Source organism: Phascolarctos cinereus, unplaced genomic scaffold, assembly GCF_003287225.1.
Source record: "Phascolarctos cinereus isolate Bilbo 61053 unplaced genomic scaffold, phaCin_HiC Scaffold_726;HRSCAF=1367, whole genome shotgun sequence".
Lineage (NCBI taxonomy): Eukaryota > Metazoa > Chordata > Mammalia > Diprotodontia > Phascolarctidae > Phascolarctos > Phascolarctos cinereus.
Genome location: NW_027556098.1, coordinates 93532816 through 93552503, shown reverse-complemented (window position 1 = coordinate 93552503; position 19688 = coordinate 93532816). Strand labels below are relative to the sequence as shown.

The following is a 19688-nucleotide window of genomic DNA, read 5'->3' as shown; positions in this document are numbered from 1 at the left end:
ATCTGCCTACCTTGGTTAGATCACATGGGATGAACAGGAGGCAGGTATCACGATTAATTGAACTATATCATTTGGCCCTAAACATTATCATCACTCAGTTGAACTACATTAAGCATGGGACATCATTAAAGATAACACAGGTCAGAAACCTAGTCCACTGAATTATAATCAGGAAGCCTATATCTAGAAAAATACTCTGAAGAAATGAAATAAAATGGAAAAATGGACCTTATTTCCTACCAAGTTACTGCTGTGTAAGCTTTATCAAAGTATTGGTTCAGTTAAAACAAGGTCTACTCTCATAGATTCTTTGGACCATGCTGTGGAAAATTTCAATTATGACATTTAAATGTGAACATCATAATTCTTTGGCAGATGAGTATTATCCTGGTGTATGTCACCATTGATAGGCCTGCACCCTAAATGGATCATTATTTTTGCCTATGTGGCTGCCTTCCAGAAGGGTTGAATTAGAAATCATATATGCTAAAAAAAAAAAAAAAAGACCTTTTAAAAGAGCCTGGTAAAGCTGTGTCAAGTTCCAATAGTGGCTTGAATATATTTTCGATATCTTCCAATTGAAGGGAAGAGAAAAGGGACTGGGACACTTAGCAAATGTTTTATATCAGCAGACTTTTACTGGCCTTTGGTTGGCTGTTTAGCATCCATTAGTGTCCAGAACTTTGTAACCTATGTGTTCTTTCTTTTAAAAAAAAAGATTCCTTCACTCATTAGTATTTCTCCATTTTTTTTCTGAAGTATACCTAAGGTGAGGCTCAGAAAACAATCCCTTTTACTGGGGTCCTCCCTAGACTGTGGGACCAAGGTTTAGAGGGGCTGGTGAGATGAAAAGCACATAGCAGATTAAGAACACACTTTGTGTAGGAGGAAGGAGAGGTATGCTCTCATGTCTATCCCTCTTTCCTATAGCCTTCCCAATTCATGAAGTTTGGGGATGCTTGCACTGACAGGAGACTTAGTACCCCATTGACCACATAGTTTTGTGGACATTAGTCACTATTGCAGAAGCTGATGGGTAATAGGATGGAAGTAAGAGTCTTCATATGTCTTCTAGAGATATGAATGGTGAATTAGTATGGTATCTGGAAATTTTAGTTCCAAAAGCACTAGACTCAATACTTGCACTATTGGGAGGTAACAGAAATAACATACCAATACACAGTTAGCCAGTTATCTCCAACTGGCTATTGGTCTGGGGATGGTACCAGGTACAATTATGGGTATTGTCATAAAGTATAAAGAAAGAAAGTAAACATAAATGGGAGTTGGTACACTAATAAGTGAGAATAATTCCCAAGAGATCAGTTGTGCCACCTGTATGACAATAGTGGGGTAAACACAAGAGAAAATGGGATACTTTGGTCAATGTCTATCACCAACATGGTGGTGAGTATTAAGTATATTTTAAATTCAAGGATATGAAGTTAGGGATTTAGAAAAAGGGTATATGTGTGTGTGTGTGTGTGTGTGTGTGTGTGTATACACACACACACACACGTACATGTACACACACATGTATGTGTATATGTATACATACTGTGGCCATGGCAAATTTCAATTATCATGACATTTAAATGTGACCCATGAACATCATAGCTCTTTGGCATATGAGCATTATCCTGGTATATGTTACCATTGATGGGCCTGCACCCTACATGGCTTATTATTTTGGCCTATGTGGCTGCCTTCCAGAAGGTTTGAATTAGAAGCCATATGTGTAAAAAAAAAAAAAAGACCTTTATAAAGAGCCTGGTAAAGCTGCATCAAGTTCCAGCAGTGGTTTGAATATATTTTCAATATCTTCAAATTGAAGATATATGCACACACACATACATATTATATATGTATATAATATATAATGTGTTATAATATATAATTATATATTATATATGTATACATTATATATATATATATATATGTGTATGTATGATTACATCAATAAGTACATGACCTTATCACATAATTATTCTTTTGGTATAGCTCATAGTATATTCATGACTTTTCAGCCAGTGCCATGTTTTCCCATAGACACTACTCAGAATATACACTGAAAATATACATTCTGTTTATCTATCTATCAGCTCTTTAGGCTTCTCAGTTGAATCCTAATTCAAGATAACAGTTTGAAGGCTCATTCTATCACAATTAGAGATTTTTCTACCTTTCCCAGGAGGCATATACATGCAGGAACACATGTGGAAGGTTTCATCATCAATGGATTCCTCTACCACGGGAGGACCTGGGTTCTCCCATTGGCCTATATTTGAGCCTAGTTAGAGTTATATTATTATCACTCTTTGTTTATGATCTGTATTATCTTTGTTTATAGAAGCATACACACAAATTTAAGACCTTAGCTGCTGGGGGTTTGACTCCACCTCAGTACCCCTGCATCGGTATTTGTGGGATAGCTCAATAGTTTCTATTGCAGTGAGACATGATAAACCCAGAAGTCAAATCTCCACATTGCTTCTTCACCAATAGTGGCACCTGGAGCTGTTTCTTAATTAGTTTTTGAACTAATTGCAGATATTCAAGATGGTGATGATAAGTCAGGGCCACAGTGGAGTACTAGACTCCTTCAGGATGATATTGCCTTGTCTCAAAGGCACCTTTTGTGAAAATCACCTCTTTTTGCCATATCATATAGGTTCTTTAAAAAAAAAAAGTGATGGGGGATGGGGCCAAGATGGCAGAGTAAAAGCAGTGACTTGCTTGAATTCTCCCCCAAACCCCTCCACGTACCCTGTAAAAATGGCTTTAAACGAATTCTAGAGCAGCAGAATCTACATAAAGAGTGAAACAAATTTCCAGCCCACAACAACCTGGATGGTTGATCAGAAAGGTCTATTACACCAGGCTAGAAGAGGAACGTAGTCCAGCATGGGCATGCAGGCAAAGACCAGGCCTGTGTGAACCTGGAGCAGCTTTGAGGGGACAGAATCACAGGCAGCAAGTCACTGCTTCTCAACGCACAAACACCTAAGACAACTTTGAAGGTCAGTAGGAAAAGTCTGTGACCACAGTGAGAGAGAAGCTCAGTACAGCCCCAGTCCCGGCATGGCCCCAGGGCAGCAGATGTCTTCTGAGCTCTCTGGCTACAGACTGAGAGGAAATCTAGTGGCTGATCAGAGAGGGATTGTAAGGATCTCTCTGCTGGTGCTGAGGCAGGATTTGCTTGCTTTGCCTGTGTTTGGATCTGGGTCATTGTTCTGGGTGGTGGTCCTGGGGTGAGAAGGAGCACTGGCATGGTGGAGCTTATAGTGGCAGTAAAGAGAGAATCCTCCTCACATTCCAAGGCAGAAAAGTGTGCTTGTGGTCACTCATAGACTACAGCATAGGCCAGGAAAGGAGTAAACACCTTGTCCTTGATCATACCACCTTGGAAGAACTGAAAATTTACACATCCCTAGAAGTACCTCTGAAAACAGCTACAAACACCCCTGAAGCTTGGGACAGTACATTCTCCACACTGGAAGCAGACCCCTACCTTAACAAAGAGTTTATAACTCAAGTAATAGGCTGGGATCATGAGCAAACTGCTCAACAAAGTCAGACCATAGAATCTTTCTTTGGTGACAAAGAAGATCAAAACATACGACTAGAAGAAGACAACAAAATCAAAGCTCCAACATCCAAAGCTTCCAAGAAAACTATGAATTTGTCCCAGGCCATGGAAGAGCTCAAAAAGGATTTTGAGAAGCAAATAAGAGAAGTAGAGGAAAAACTGGGAAGAGAAATGAGAGTGATGCAAGAAAATCATGAAAAACAAGTCAAGAGCTTGCTAAAGGAGACCCCCCCAAAAAAATACTGAAGAAAATACCTTAAAAAGTAGCTTAACCCAAATGGCAAAAGAGGTCCTAAAAGCCAATAAGGAGAAGAATGCCTTTAAAAGCAGAACTGATCAAATGGAAAAGGAGGTCCAAAAGCTTACCGAAGAAAATATTTCCTTAAAAATTAGAATAGAACAAATGGAAGCTAGTGACATTAGGAAAAATCACGACATTGTAAAACAACAAAACCAAAAAAATGAAAAAAAAAAACATAAAACAATGTGAAATATCTCGTTGGTAGGACAATTGACCTGGAAAATAGATCCAGGAGAGAAAATTTAAAAGTTATTTGACTATCTGAAAACCATGATTAAAAAAAGAGCCTAGACATCATCTTTCAAGAAATTATCAAGGAAAACTGCCCTGATATTCTAGAGCCACAGGGAAAAATAGAAATTGAATGAATCCACTGATCACTTCCTCAAAGAGATCCCCAAAGGAAAACTCCTAGGAATTTTGTAGCCAAATTCCTGAGTTCCCAGATCAAAGAGAAAATATTGCAAGCAGCGAGAAAGAAACAATTCAAGTATTGTGGAAACACAATCAGAATAACACAATATTTAGAAGTTTCTTCATTAAGGGATCAAAGGGCTTGGAATGTAATATTCAGGAGGTCAGGAGATAGGATTAAAACCAAGAATCACCTACCCAGCAAAACTGAGAATAATCCTTCAGGGAAAAAATAAACATTAAGTGAAATAGATGACTTTCAAGCATTCTTGATGAAAAGACCAGAGCTGAATAGGAAATTTGACTTTCAAACACAAGATTCAAGAGAAGAACAAAAAGGTAAACAGGGAAGAGAAATTATACAGGACTTATTAAGGTTGAACTGTTTACATTCCTACATGGAAAGATGATATTTTTAACTCATGAGACCTTTGTTAGTATTAGGGTAGTTAGAGGGGAAAAAATATAGATAGATAGATAGATAGTAGATAGATAGATAGATAGAAGGCACAGGGTTAGTTGAAGATGAAGAGGTGATATCTGGAGAATAAAATTAAGGGGTGAGAGAGGATTATACTGGGAAATGGAGAAAGGGAGAGCTAGAATGAGGTAAATTATCTCACATAAAACAGACAAGAAAAGGCTTTTAGAGTGGAGGGGAAATGGGGAAAGGTGAGAGAGAATGAGTGAATCTTATTCTCATCAGATTTTGCTTAAGGAGAGAATAACATACACATTCAATTGGGTATGGAAATCTATCTTATGGAGGAAGGGGATAAGAAAGCAGGGGGATCATAGGGGAAAGCTGGTAATCAGAAGCAAGCACTTCTGAGGAGGGACAACGTCAAAAGAGAGTAGACTAAACAAGGGGTAGGATAGGTTGAAGAGAAATATAGTTAGTTTTTCACAACGTGACTACTGTGAAAGTGTTTTGCATAACTACACATGTATAACCCGTGTCAAGTGGCTTGCCTTCTCAGTGAGGGTAGGTGAGGAGAGAGGAAGGGAGAAAATATGGAACCCAAAGTTTTAAAAACAAATATTAAAAATTGTTTTCACATGTAACTGGGAAATAAGATATACAGGCAACGGGGTATAGAAATTTATCCTGCCCTACAGGAAAATAGAAGGGGAAGGGGATAAGGGAAGGGGAAGAGATAGAAGGAAGGGCAGATTAGGGGAAGGGGTATTCAGAATGCACGCCATCTTGGGGTGGGGGAGGGGAGAGGTGGGGAGAAAATTTGGAACTCAAAATCTTGGAAGTGAATGTTGAAACTAAAAACAAATAGATTAATTTTAAAAAGTTATGGTTTTCAATTTTGACTCCAACAAACACCAAACAAAAATTAGTAATTTTGTTTGCAATATAGAAGACCATGCTGTTTAAATTAGTAGTTTCTGGGAAAAAGCAAGTTTTAGTAAAGCATGATAAATTGTAGTTCATTTTGAGAAAGTGTAACTTCTAAAGATATATTCAAACTGTCAGTTTCCACCAGGGGCTGGAGGGCAATGCTGAATTATCTCTTGAGCTCTTGAAATAATCCCTCATTTATGCCTACAATTTCTCAGGAAATTTTCAGTTGATCAATGAGGCATTCTTCCAGTAATTTCTAAAGTTGTGAATCTTGGAACTCTGTCATCTCCAAAGAATTAGGTATGGGCAACTCAAAATGGAGGGCAGCTAAGTGGTGCAGTGGATACAGTGCTGGACCTGGAGTCAGGCCTCCTCCTGAGTTCAAATCAGGCCTCAGACAATTACTAGCTGTGTGGCCTGGGTAAGTCACTTAACCCTTTTTGCCACAGTTTCCTCATCTGCAAAATGAACCAGAAAAGGGAATGTCAAGTCACTCTACTATCTTTGCTAAGAAAACCCCAAAAGGGGCCACTAAGGATTGGATGTGACTGAAAAGTGACTAAACAACGCCAAAATGCAATGGAGACCATAGATATTAGTATATTTTTTAGTAATGAGTTGTATGTAAGAAGTACATGCAAGAGAGAGTAAAAAATTGAGAGAGTAAAAAAATGATGTCATTAGCATTTACATAGTAAAATATGGACAAGTGGGCCTCTAGAGATAAGACCTCCATACTATAACATTATGAATACGTAGGAAACTTCAGGAAAAGAGGCAGGTCCTTGCACTCATAATGATTGGCCTTGCTAGGAAATATTCTGCCTTCTGAGGTTCAACCTTCAGTTCTTGGTGGCCTGACGTCCCCCAGAAGTATTTTAGCTTTTCATAGCCAAAGTAGCACTTTTGCAGCTTTGTTACTCATATTTACATTGGCACACTGTGTATCATAGAGAGAACATCATCTGGGGAGTATATTAGGTTATCATTCAGTTATACAATTACCCTCCATTTCATCAGGTCTTGGAAAATTGCTTTCTTCAACTTCTGAAAGGTAGCAGGCATTAGAGTCCAAATGAATAGTTTGTTTATACTATCTAAGCCATTTGTAAAATATAGTTTTCTATTCATCCCTGGGATAAGTGCAAAATAGGCTATATGATCTCACTATAGTCCAACTTGCAAAAAACTGAAAGGTGGTCCAACTGATCCAAAGGTCCTGGGGACAATAGGAACTATTGTGAACAGTGGTCCATTACTTCATGGTGCATTGTTAGGCTTTCACTCTTTTTTTACCAAAAGTTCTAGTCTTCTTGTGGGTAACATAGATGAATAGATGAACTTCATTCAGAGACTTGCAAATCCCTAAGGGTATGGGTATTTATATCTGTCATTGAATACAAGTATGTTCCTGGGATTCATCTAAGGTTCAAAAAAAAATTTCCCAAAATTTCATTGTTGGGTGGACCACAGGTAAGCTGGAAATTACTATGATAACTTTGCCTTGGTCATTGGGGATTATCTCAGAGTAGAGTTACAGTTAAAATTTGATCTGGGTCAAAAATCCAGTCACTTTATCTAATTTCCAGGAGAAACTTTTTGGTGGCTAAAGTTAACTTATCTATTCTTAGTCAAGTCAAGAAGCATTTTTTTAAGGACCTACTATGTGCCAGGCATTGGGCCAAGTACTGGGAATATAAAGAAAAGAAAAACAGTCGCTGCTGTCAAGGAGCTCACAGTCTGATAGTGAAGACAACATGAAAACAATTACTTACAAACAAGATATGTGCAGGATAAACTGGAATAATCTCAAATGAAATGTATTCCAACTGCCCACAAAGCAATCCATCTAACCCTACATTAGTAACAATGACTTTTTGAGACTTATCTCCCTATCTTGTCCAGATTTGAAGTACAGGGGACACTTATGGGCCCAAAACTATTACTGATCAGCACTAGAGCTTGATAATGGACTTGGTGTAGATATCTACTCTACCTAGTCCACGGCAACTCAAGAGAGCCTCCACAGTAATAGACATTATAGGTGTGTACTACCATGCCTTAGGTTTTAATAACTCTTAAGAGATACTACATCTGGGAATGAAGCTCCATGGAAACCTGTTTCAGTATTTCAGAGAGAACTTCTATGGTTACTAATTTGTTCTTCAGTCATTTCAGTCATGTACAACTCTTTGTGACCCCATTTGGGGTTTTCTTGGCAAAGATGTCAGAGTTGTTTTCCATTTCCTTCTCCAGTTGATTTTATAAATGAAGAACTGAGTTAAACAGGCTTAAGTGACTTGCCAGGGTCACACAGCTAATAAGGGTCTAAAGGTCAAATTTGAACTCAGGAAGATGAGTCTTCCTGACTTCAGGCACTCTATCAACTAAACCCTATAGCTGTCCCATGGTCACCAACAGGAAATATCCATTTTGGGAGCCTCTTGGCATGAGTAGAAATATGGAGCTGGATTATAGGATCTTATATTCAGAGCCAGAATGGCTTTTAGAGGCCACTAAATACAACTCATCTCTACCATTTTATAGATGAGGAGATTAAGGCACAGAAAGTAGTCCAATATCATACAGTTAGTAAATATCTGATTCAGCATTCACAATCAGGACTTACTGATTCCAACTCCCAATCTATGGCAATTATACCACAATACCTCTCAGGTAAAGGCTGTTTGTTTGTTTGTTTTACAGGTATTTCATACTAGGAAACCTTTCAAAGGAGATAATAGGGTGTTAACATCATATATTTAGAGCTTAGATATCATGTCTAGCCTTCTCTTTTTTTTTTTTTGCCCTAATATATGGTCAATATAATATAATATTGCAAAGGTGCCATGCACAGCTGATTACGCTCCCTTCTGTTCCCATTCAATAATTGATAGAGGTCTATTATATCTTGATTGTTGGTTGTTTAGTCATTTAAGTCATGTCTGACTCCATTTAGGGTTTTCTTGGCAAAGATACTGGAGTGGTTTGCCATTTCTTTCTCCAACTCATTTTACAGATGAGGAAATTGAGGTAAACAGAGTTAAGTGGATACACAGGGTGACAGCTAGAAAGTGTCAGAGACTGGATTTGAATTCAGGTCTTCCTGACTCCAGGTCTGGCACACTATCTACTGCACTACCTACCTATCTACCTTTTAGATAGCTACCCTATCTACCATATCTAACTTTTAAAAATTCTATTCAGGTTTTTAAATTATTTATTGTTTATTTTAGGTTAGATTTTTGTCACTCTGAGAGGGGTCCATTGAACTCCCCATTCTACTATTATGGTTTTATTGTCTATTTCTCCTTGTAACCCATTTATACTTTCCTTTAAGTATGTAGATGCTGTTATTTAATATATAGATGTTATCTACTGATGTTAATTCATTGACCATAAGTACTCTAAGTCCTTTCAGCAAAATGCAGTTTGTCAGTTTATCTCTTTTATCCACATCTATTTTTGCTGGTTCCTTGTGTAAGACCATGATTGCTATTCCCTGCCTTTTTGAATTCAGCTGAAGCATAATAAATTTTTATCTGTTCCCTTCATTTTAACTGTTTGAGTTTTTACCTTTCAAGTATATATCTTATAAACACTATATTTTTGGATTCTGTTTTCTAAACCATTCTGCCATCTTTTTTTAGATGATTTCGTTTTGTTTTTATTTGTAGTTATGATAACTAATTATGCATTTTTCATCTTATCTTCTTATACTTTTTCCTATCCTTGCTCTTCCCTTCTATTTTAAAAAGGTCAAGGAATAGGAATGTGCTCAGCACTGATGTTTAATACTGTGCTTGGTGCAAAGAGTTTCACCACTTACAATTCCCTGCCTCCTTATCTTCCCCTTACATAGAATCAAAGCACATGTTCTTACCTTTTCTTTCTGTTTTGTTTGTGAGCCTGGCTGTTCCTATGTCACCTAAGCTGGAAGTACAGTGGCTACTCCACCAAGTGAGCTTGGACTTATTTTGTTTTTGACCTGGCCTGGTTTGCACCTCCTAGGGCATGCTGGTAGCCCCCTATTCCTAAAGGATCACTATTTTTGTGCCCGACTTAATGTGGACACCCAATTGGCTTAGTGTTCTACGGCTTCAAACTGTATAGCTCCATTGATCTATCAGCCTAAGGCTCCCTAGGATAGAAGATTACAAATATGTACCACCCTGTCATTCTCTTTTAAAACCTCTCTTAATCATTCACTCTCTGAACTTAGAGGGTTTTTGCTTATGAATAATTCTTCCCTAAATCTGCCTTGTCTTTTAGTCTCCCTTTCCTCTATTCTTGTTCTCTCCTCTGTTTCCCTATTGGGTTGAATGTATACACCAAACTGTGTATGTATAAGTTTTTGCATGTGCTCAACCTTCCTTTGAGTTGAGATGAAATTAAGGTTCAAGTAATACCTACTCCCACATACCTATTACTATACCCTCATACAAATAGAACCCCCTAGTTATATGAGATAAATGCCTTCATTGGTCTTTTCTTCCCTTGTATAACCATTTCTCCTTCTTCTTTTTTTTTTTAAGGAAAATCAAAGCAGATTGTCACTTCTAGGAGCCAAGATGGTGGAGTAAGCAGTAAATAGCTGTAACTCTCCTACATTCACCTCCAGACAACTGTAAAACAGTGCTCCAGAAGAAACTCTGGAACAGAGGAGCCAGAAGAAAAATGAGGTGGTGCAGTCTTTTAGCTTTGGAGAATTGGAGGATCGGCAAGAAAGGTCTATCACCATACTCAGGTAAAAGGATAGTGCATTTCAGGACAGGAAGTATTTCAGCAAGCCAGCAGCAAGTCCCACCTCAATAAACCAGTGGGACTTCCCAAGCCTCAGAGTGGTGGAACAAGCAAATGCCAACACCAAACTCCTCACCTGCCTTAGCATAGCCAAGGAAACTGGCAGACTCCAGCTCTGAGAACCGCCATGTGCTTCAGTGTAGCCCAGGGCAAATAGGCACCCTCCAGTGGCTAGACCCCCAAGTGCTTCAGTGTAGGCCCGAGGAATTGCAGAAAAAACCCCACTGGGCCTCAGCATACCAGGTACAACCACTATGACTCCAGTTCAACACCAGGTAAGCTGCCAGACCCTACAGCCTCCAGTAGCACAAGCCACCCCCCACTCTACCCCACCAGACACAAAGGTCCCTTGAGCCTCAGGGCAACATTAGCACAATACTAGGTAAATAGCCAGGGCCTACAGCCACTGGAACAAGAAACCTGAGACAGAGCTCATTCTACCCTGGGAGCAGAGATTAAATTTAAAAGAGAGGAAAAAGCCGCCCCCCCCAAAAAAAAAGATGAGCAAAAAACAACAAAAAAGAAATCTGACCACAGAAGGTTATTATTGTGACAGAGAAGACCAAGACACAAACTCAGAAGAGAACAATAATGTCAAAACACCTATGGGCAAAACCCCAAAGAAAAATGAGAAGTGGTCTCAAACCCAGAAAGAACTCATTGAAAAACCCAAATAGGAGCTTAAAATCATATAAGAGAAATAGAAGAAAAATTGGGAAAAGAAATGGAGAACTATACAAAAGAATTATAAAAAGTCAACAGCTTAGAAAACTGCTTAAAAAGTAAAAGTGATCAAATGGAAAAGGAGATACAAAAATTCACTGAAGAAAACAATTCCTTAAAGAGTATAATCAGCCAAATGGAAAAGAAAGTACAAAAACTAATTGAGAAAAACAATGCCTTAAAATATAGAATTGGAGAAGTAGAAGCTACTGACTCTATAAGGCATCAAGAATCAAATAAATTCAAAAGAATGTAAAATAGAAGAAAAAGTTAAATACCATATGGGGAAAAAAACACCTGACCTGGAAAATAGATAAAGGAGAGACAATATCAGAATCATTGGACTACCTGAAAGCCATGATCAAGAGGAGGACCTGGACAGCATCTTTCAAGAAATTATCAAGGAAAACTGCCCTGATGTCCTGGAACCAGAGGACAAACTAGGCATCGAAAGAATCCACTGATCACCTCAGGCAAAAGACTCCAAAATAAAAACTCCAAGGAACATCATAGCCAAATTTCAGAAACTATCTGGTCAAGGAAAAAGTACTACAAATGGCCAGACAGAAAAAACTCAAATATTAGGGAGTCACAATCAGGATTACAAGGACTTGGCAGCTGAAACATTAAAGCACTGGAGGTCATGGATCACGTTATTCTGAAAGGCAAAGGAGCCAGGACTACAACCAATGATCACTTAACTGGCAAAATTAAACATAATGCATCAAGGGAAAAAATGGTAATTCAACAAAATAGAAGGATTCCAAGCTTTCATAAGGAGAAGACAAGAATTAAACCAAAAATTTGACCCCCAATATCAAGACCCAAGAGAAGCATAAACAGGTAAAAAAGGGAAAAGAAGGTCTAGAAGTGATTTTCTTATGCTTTGATTTTCATCTTTTTTGGTTCCTTCTATGACTGCTGATTGCACTAAGGTTGTTAGGGGAAGTACAAGTGTTATATCCCTTTCCTCAACTAATGAGAATATAAACATTTCATCTTTATAAAATCCCTTCTAATTGCTTGGTTATTGATTATATTTACCTTTTTATGTTTCTCATGTTATATTTCAAAGTTTCTATTAACCTCTGTTTTGTGTGTGTGTGTGTGTGTGTGTGTGTTTTTTAATCAGGAGTAATTTGAAGGCCCATTTTCCCTCCTCTAGGATAACACTCAGTAATTTTTTTTTCTGGGTTGTTATTCTTGGTTATAAGCCTATGTCTTTTGCCTTTTGGATTCTTTTATTATACATTTTTCTCTCCTTTATGATGGCAGCTGCTAAATCTTGTATGATTTGATACAAATCTGACTGTGGCTTCTTAGTACTTGAACTCTTTATTTCTAGTTTTTCAGTATTTTTCCTTTGACCTTGAAGCTCTGGATTTTAACTATAACATTCCTTACATTTAAAAAAAATTTGGAATTCTCTCAGGAGGTAATTAGTGTTTTTTTTTCTATTTTCACTTTGCTCTCTGTTTCTAAAAATGCTAGAGAGTTTTCTTTCATGATTCCTTTAAATATGATATCCAGGTTATCTTTTTTGGTCATGGCTTTCAGAGAATCCAGTGATTACTAAATAATCTCTCCTTAATTTGCTTTCCAGAATAGTTGTTTTTAATGTGATGACTTATATTTTCTTCTATTTTTCAGTCTTTTGACTTTGTTTTAATATTTTTGTTGTTTCATGAAGTCATTAACTTTGGCTTAGCCCATTATAATTTTCAAGAAGGTTATTATTTTGATTGACTTTTGTACCTCTTCAACTTTTGTTCTGTTTTTACGTCTTTCCTCTTAAATTCTCACTTCTTTTCCAATTTTTTATCAAAAGATCTTACATCATTTAGAAAATAATTTTAATTCCTTTTAAAAATCTTTGGCATTGCTTCTAGTAATTCTTACTGTTCTTGTGGCCAAGTCATGGTTTTCTTTGAGGATTTGCTTGTCAACATTTTGGAGTTATCCTCCTATTTGGAGTTTTCATCTTGGGCATCTCTGGCTTCTTTTTGTTGTTGTTGTTGTTGTTTGTTTGTTTGCTCATTCTTCTAACCTCAACTCCTGATTTGCCTTATCTGATTCCAGCCACTATTTTCTTCTTATATTAGGTGCTGTCTTCTTTAAGGATCATAGAGTTGGTTTGAACAAGGTAGCTGTAAACTTTTAATAGATCCTAAGCAGTCATATCAGAAGCACCATCTGATCACTGTGCTCCTGAATTTTATAGATTTCAAACCCCAGTTTGGTTCTAGTTTCTGACTTGCCCCTCTATGATACTCTAGTAAATAGTAGTTGGCTCCAGCCCTATCATCTGGAAGGATCAGCTGGTTGAAAGTGACCACACTGCTGGCCTAGCCCTGTTCTGGGACTGACCCTGAATTGCGTACTGCTAGACGAGCTTTGTCCATGTACCAGGGCTGAGCCAGTGTTCTGCTCTGAGTGTCCCTCACTATTGACATATTATTTGAAGCCTTTGGGTCTGAGTCTGTGATCATAGACCACCCTTGTTCTAAAGATCCTACACTGATCACTTAATTATGGGTTGAATTTGTAATCTTAGATTGGAAGGATGACCCTCTGTAATTTTTCCTTGCATTTCTCAATCATTACTTTTTCTGACTCACCTCTTAATCTTGGCTGGAATAGTTGATCTAAACTTGTTCCTCTTATTCCACCATTTTAACTCGTCTCCCTGCCAACTTCCTCCTTTTAGAACTGAGGAAACTGAAAAGGAATAAAGTTAAATGAACTCTGGAGGGTCACACAGCTAGTAAGTATAGGAGGTAGCATTTGATCCCACGTCTTTTTGACTCTAATTTCAGAGTTCTCTCCAATACATCACATTATTGATCCACACGTTAAGTCATGGAACAATTAGGGAGTAAACTCTAGCAAGTCTTAATTATCCTAATTATAATTAATCATATATATATATATATATTTATATTCCTAATTATAAATTAGGATGTAGAGTCTAATACTGCTAGTGATTTGGTTTGCTTGCCAAATCTCCTGTGGTCTGAGGGCCATTTTTATCTTTAGCATATGTGCCAGCAGTGGGACCTGGTAAGAGAATATATTCTGGAGTGAAATAGGAACTGTTGGGGTCCCCTTTAATTCCAGGCTGCAGAAACTATAGTTGCCAGTCAAGAGAGAACTTTGGTGGGTTCTTAATGATAGAGGATCATGACAAAATACATTTTCAGAAGGATTAATTTATTTTATCCTTCAAAAACTCTAAGTGTTCAAAACACTTCATGTATGACTAGACCTGACCCATTTTGTAAAAAGGACTTTAAAAATATCTTTTATGGTTCTTGTATTTTAACTGTTTATATAACACCTCAAAAGCCTCCGCAAAACAATTCTTCTTAAATGAGATAATTATGCAAATTTCAGTATGTTAAATCCCATGGTGTTGGTGGCTTGCCTACCTTAAATGAAATAGTAGGTGCTTTTAAAATACCTTTTCAGTGCTCATTTTGAAAGCATATATACTAAAATTGGAAGGATACAGAGAAGATTAGCATGGTCCCTGAACAAAGATAAGATACAAATTTGTAAAGCATTTCATATTTTTTACTTTCTCAATTAGTGGGTGCCAGGGGAGGTGGTAAGAGGGAAAGAATGAGTATATGAAAATAAAATTTATTTTAATTAACAATATTTTTTCAGTTAGTATTTATTTCCCTATTCATAATAGTTTAAGCTTGATAAAAAAATAATGGGAGAGAGCTTTCAAAACCTTTAAAGTTACCATATAGTCTTAGATATTTCTAAAGGCTTCATAAATATTCTATTTTCAAAATAAGTCACTGAAAAACAAATTTGACTGGGCATTTGTTCCCATACTTTTTGGTCTCAAGACCTCTTTTCACTCTTCAATTTGATTCAACTCAATAAAGATTTATTAAGCACCTACTATGTTCCAGGAGCTCCACTAAGCACTGGGGACACAAATAAGACAGCCCCTGCCCTCAAGGAACTTACAACCTAATGCAGGAAGACAACACATAAAAGTAAGCTGCAAAGCAGGAGTGGGGTAAGGAACAAGGGCTACCTGGGGTCTATGGAGTTAAAACTGAGTAAGGCTGCTGATTGACAGTGAAGTTACTTGGAAAGTTCATCCATATCCTAGTGCTCTATAAAGGAGAGCTTAAAATTATTGAGGACCCACCAACAAAGCTTTTTGTTTATATTGGCTATATCTAGAAATATTTACCATGTTAGAAATGTATATGTTTTAGTATTATTATGAAAAGAGTTTTGACCTTGTGGACCCCCAAAAGTGTCCTTGGGGGCCCTCCAGTATCTCTCAACCTCTGCTATACTTCTATAATGGCAAAATCCCGGAATCTGGAGACAGGAACCTGGATTCTCATTCTCTCTCTTCTACTTAGTAGGTATGTGACCTTGGGCAAGTGAATGAGTTTCTGCGTAAGTCAGTTTCCTAATCAATATTTAAGTACCTGGGTATACTTCTAGTCATTAATGTGTTCCAATTTGATAAGAAAGACAAGAACCTTGCTGGTTCCATGCTCATAATAGCTTTTATGGTGTTCCACCCCTGGCCACTGGAAAAATTTTTAAAAATATATTTTTCAGATAGTCAGTAATCATTCCCCCAGGTTTATCTGTTTCTAGGTCGCCATAACAACACATTATAGATGAAACATATGGATTATTTTGGATTTATGCAATCAAAATCAGGTTTTTAGTCCCTACTTCTGGCATAGCTTTGCTGAATTGGCAAAAATACTTTAGCTGTATATGACATATATGTTTGGAAAAGAAATGATAAGCATAACAAACAATATAAAATGCTTGATTATATTCTTATAGCATCTCCCAGACTGAGAAAGTAGTTACCTTATAGTCCTGCCTTTGTCTGCCTGGAAAGGAGGAAAATGTCATTCTATTAGTCTCCCTTCACTAGTCATATGCTTGAGTCTACCCCCCTGAGGGTATTGTCCTGTGAGGCCAAATCCCTAGTACCATTGATAATGACTTGAACTTATTCCTTAGTTGATTAACAAATTCCTGCTTTGTGAAATCTTCATTGTTTTCAATGATTCTGAACTCTGGCTGTCATTCAAATCAAATCACCATTCCTCACTCTCTGCTACCTTATTCCCATCCTCATCAGCCCAGTCCTTTGAAGTACCCCTTCCACTGTGCTGTTTGGAATGCCTATTCTACAGACAACAAACTTGTTCTCAATCTTAAAACTTTTAATTCTTCTTGTACATTTTTGTACTCACTGAAATCTGTGCTCTTCTTCATGACACAGCTTTTCTGTGGCCATCTTTTCCAGAACTGGCTGTACATACACTCAAGTGTACTGATTCTCTAGTCAAGGTGGGAAATTTGGAATATTCCTTGATTGCTGTTGCCACTTTCAAGTTCTCTCTCTCCCTCTATTACTCAGAACCTCCTTTTTTTTGTTAGCTTCAATCAATCTAAATTTCACCAATAATAAATGAGTACAGTTTTACTGAAGCATAAACTATGTATAGGGAAGCAGGACAGATGGAGTCATGATTGCAGAAAATCTTGAATGCTAAATTATAGAGTTTGAATTTTATTTACAATACTGAACATCAGACAACCCTTGAAGTGTTTTGAGCAAAAGGGTAACTTTTGGTTAACAATAGGAGTAAAACAAAAAGGAGTCCTTCCACATTATTATTTGATATAATCCTGGAAATGCTGTCTATAGCAGTTAGATAAAAGAAAAAATAAGGGTATAAATATCAATAAGACAGTGGATAGACTTCCAGGCCTGGAGTCAAGAAGGCCTGAGTTCAAATCCAGCCTCAGACACATGTCTTACTAGGTGTGTGACCTTCCAGTGTCCTTACCTATAAAACAGAGATAAGAATAGCATCTAACTTCCAGAGTTACTGTAAGAATCAAATGAAATATTTATAAAGTTCTTAGTACAGTGTCCCTGACGTATACAATGAGCTACTACTACTACTACTACTACTACTACTACTACTACTACTACTACTACTGAAATGAAATTAGCTCTATTTGCAGATGACAAGATGGTGTTTAAGGGAAAATCTTAGAGGATGAACAAGACACTAAGAAATAAATAGTTTCAGCGAAGGAACAAGATACAAAATAAATGCACAAAATCATTAACATTTCTATGAAGTACTAAAAAATAGGAAGATATGATAATATAAATTCCCATTAGTAGTGACTATAAAAGGAAGAAAATATCTGAGTTAATCTGCCATGACACATGAAAGATTTACATAAAAATAATAATATAACCTTCTTTACAGAAATAAAGATTTAAATAATTATGTGATTATTCATAGCTAATGATGATATTATAATAATATAATATGGATAGTATAATATAATATAAATAATATAATTTAATATTAAATGTAATATGATATAATAAAATTATTGAATTAACTTTAATTAATTTGTAAATTTAATTACCAATCTTGTTATCAAGGGAAAACTAAAAAAAAAATATTGGTTTGTACGTATACCAGAGGAATGTCTTAAAGAACTGGGCAAAATAATAAGCCAGGTTTTTTTTGAGAAACCAAAGTTCTAGTGTTTCAAGAAAATAAAAGTAGGATTAAAGGAGGAATAACTCCATTCTAAAGCTCAAGACATAGTAGAAGTAGTAAACATGAAAAATGGCTTAAAATAAAAAAGTAAATCAGTAGAACAGACTCAATAAGTCAGAACCAGAAGTGGTAAAAAGGATTCTGGTGTTTGATAAACCCCAAAATTGATGGAAAATTTTCCATTTGACAAAATGACTTTGAAAACTGGAAAGCATTTTGGCTGAAATTAAGAGGTTTTTGTTGTTTTTTTCTTTTCTTTTCTTTTCTTTTTGTTATTGTTATTATTTCTACCATAAGCAACAATTGTAAAGAAAAGTAGTTAGTAGAGCACTAGACTTGAACTCAGAAAGACGCAATTATGAATCTTGCCTCAGACCATGGGCAAATCACTTCACATGATCACAAATCACACGATTCAGTTTCCTCATTGATAAAATGAGGAAGTTGGACTTATAACCTCTAAATCTATGATCCTATGGATAAAAGACTTTTTTCTTTAAATGATGACCAAAAAGGTTACATTGCTACGAAAAAAATGGAGAAGAATAAGAGGAAGAACCTTTAGAAACAATTCAGAATTCTTAACAAAATTAGAGATAGAAGAAATCATAAAAGACAAACAGATAATTTCATTTCCATAAATTTTAACATGTTTTGAAGGAACAGAATTAATAAAGATGGAATAAGAAGAGAAATTGTTATGTCAAATTCTTTGCATAAAATGTACTGGTGAAAGTCTGATATCAAAAATAAATACAACATAAACATAAGTATACTGGACCAAAAGCCATACCCCAATACAAAGTGGTCAAATGATATGAAGAGTTTTCAAAAGAAGAATTAAAAATATAAGTAACCATATGATACATTTTTACATCCCATGACAAAGACGAAAAAAGGTGGGAAAGGTCAATGTTGGAAGGCCTATGGGAAGATAAGAATATTAATGTACTAAAGATAGAGCTCTGAATTAATTCAACTGATCTGAACATCAGTTTATAACTATGGGAGAAAAAGAGTAAAGTCTTAATTTCCTTTTATCAAGGATTCCATTATGGGGCATATACCTAAAGGAGTTCAAATACAGATACAGAAGTCCAGTAGATACCAAAATAGAAATAATAGGATATTGTGCAACAGCAAAGAGCAGGATGCAAAGTGGATGTCTATCAGTAAAGGGAATGTTGGAATGTATATGTTGTAGCATATGAATATAATAGAATATATTTGAGCACTAAAGCGTTTTGGATATGAGGGAGAAATGCAGAGAAACAGAGATTTGTATTAACTGATACAGAATAAAATAATCAGAAGCCAAAGAAAAATATACACAATAACTACAAAAACACAAATGAAAAGATCACCAAAAGGAACCAAAGTAAATAGAAACACAACATTGTATAAGGTAACAGTGATATTGTACAATAATCAACTGTGAACAACTTAGCTATTCTCAGCAATACCAATATCCAAAATAATTCCAAAGGACTCATGATGAAAAAAAATGCTGTTTATTTCTAGAGAAAGAACTGATGGAGTCTGAATGAAGACTGAGCATACTATTTTTCATTTTCTTTTTAAAAATTATTGTCTTTTTAATTGGTGGAATAAAACAAGCATTTCCATAGCATAACATAATAAAAAAGAGATGATTGCACATGCAACTGCAAATCTATTATTAACAACTTGCTATTCCTTTTAAATATACAACAGTTATCATGTAAATATCTTTTTTCCTTTTTTTCTCCCTCTCCCCCATCATGGCCATCATTAGACACAAATAGGGGTGTGTGTGTGTGTGTGTGTGTGTGTGTGTGTGTGTGAGTGAGAGAGAGAGAGAGAGAGAGAGAGAGAAATCTATACATACTTATATTTGTCAGTTCTTTCTCTGGATGCAGATATCATCTTTCT

The 19688-nt window shown here is 36.3% G+C and overlaps 1 non-coding gene across 1 annotated transcript; it reads left to right on the top strand.

The window, feature by feature from the left end:
* The first annotated feature begins 14651 nt into the window (after positions 1 to 14651).
* LOC144454604 (U6 spliceosomal RNA) lies at positions 14652 to 14758 on the top strand. Its single transcript, XR_013483122.1, has one exon. It is a non-coding gene; the product is annotated as a U6 spliceosomal RNA (small nuclear RNA).
* The last annotated feature ends 4930 nt before the right edge of the window (positions 14759 to 19688 follow it).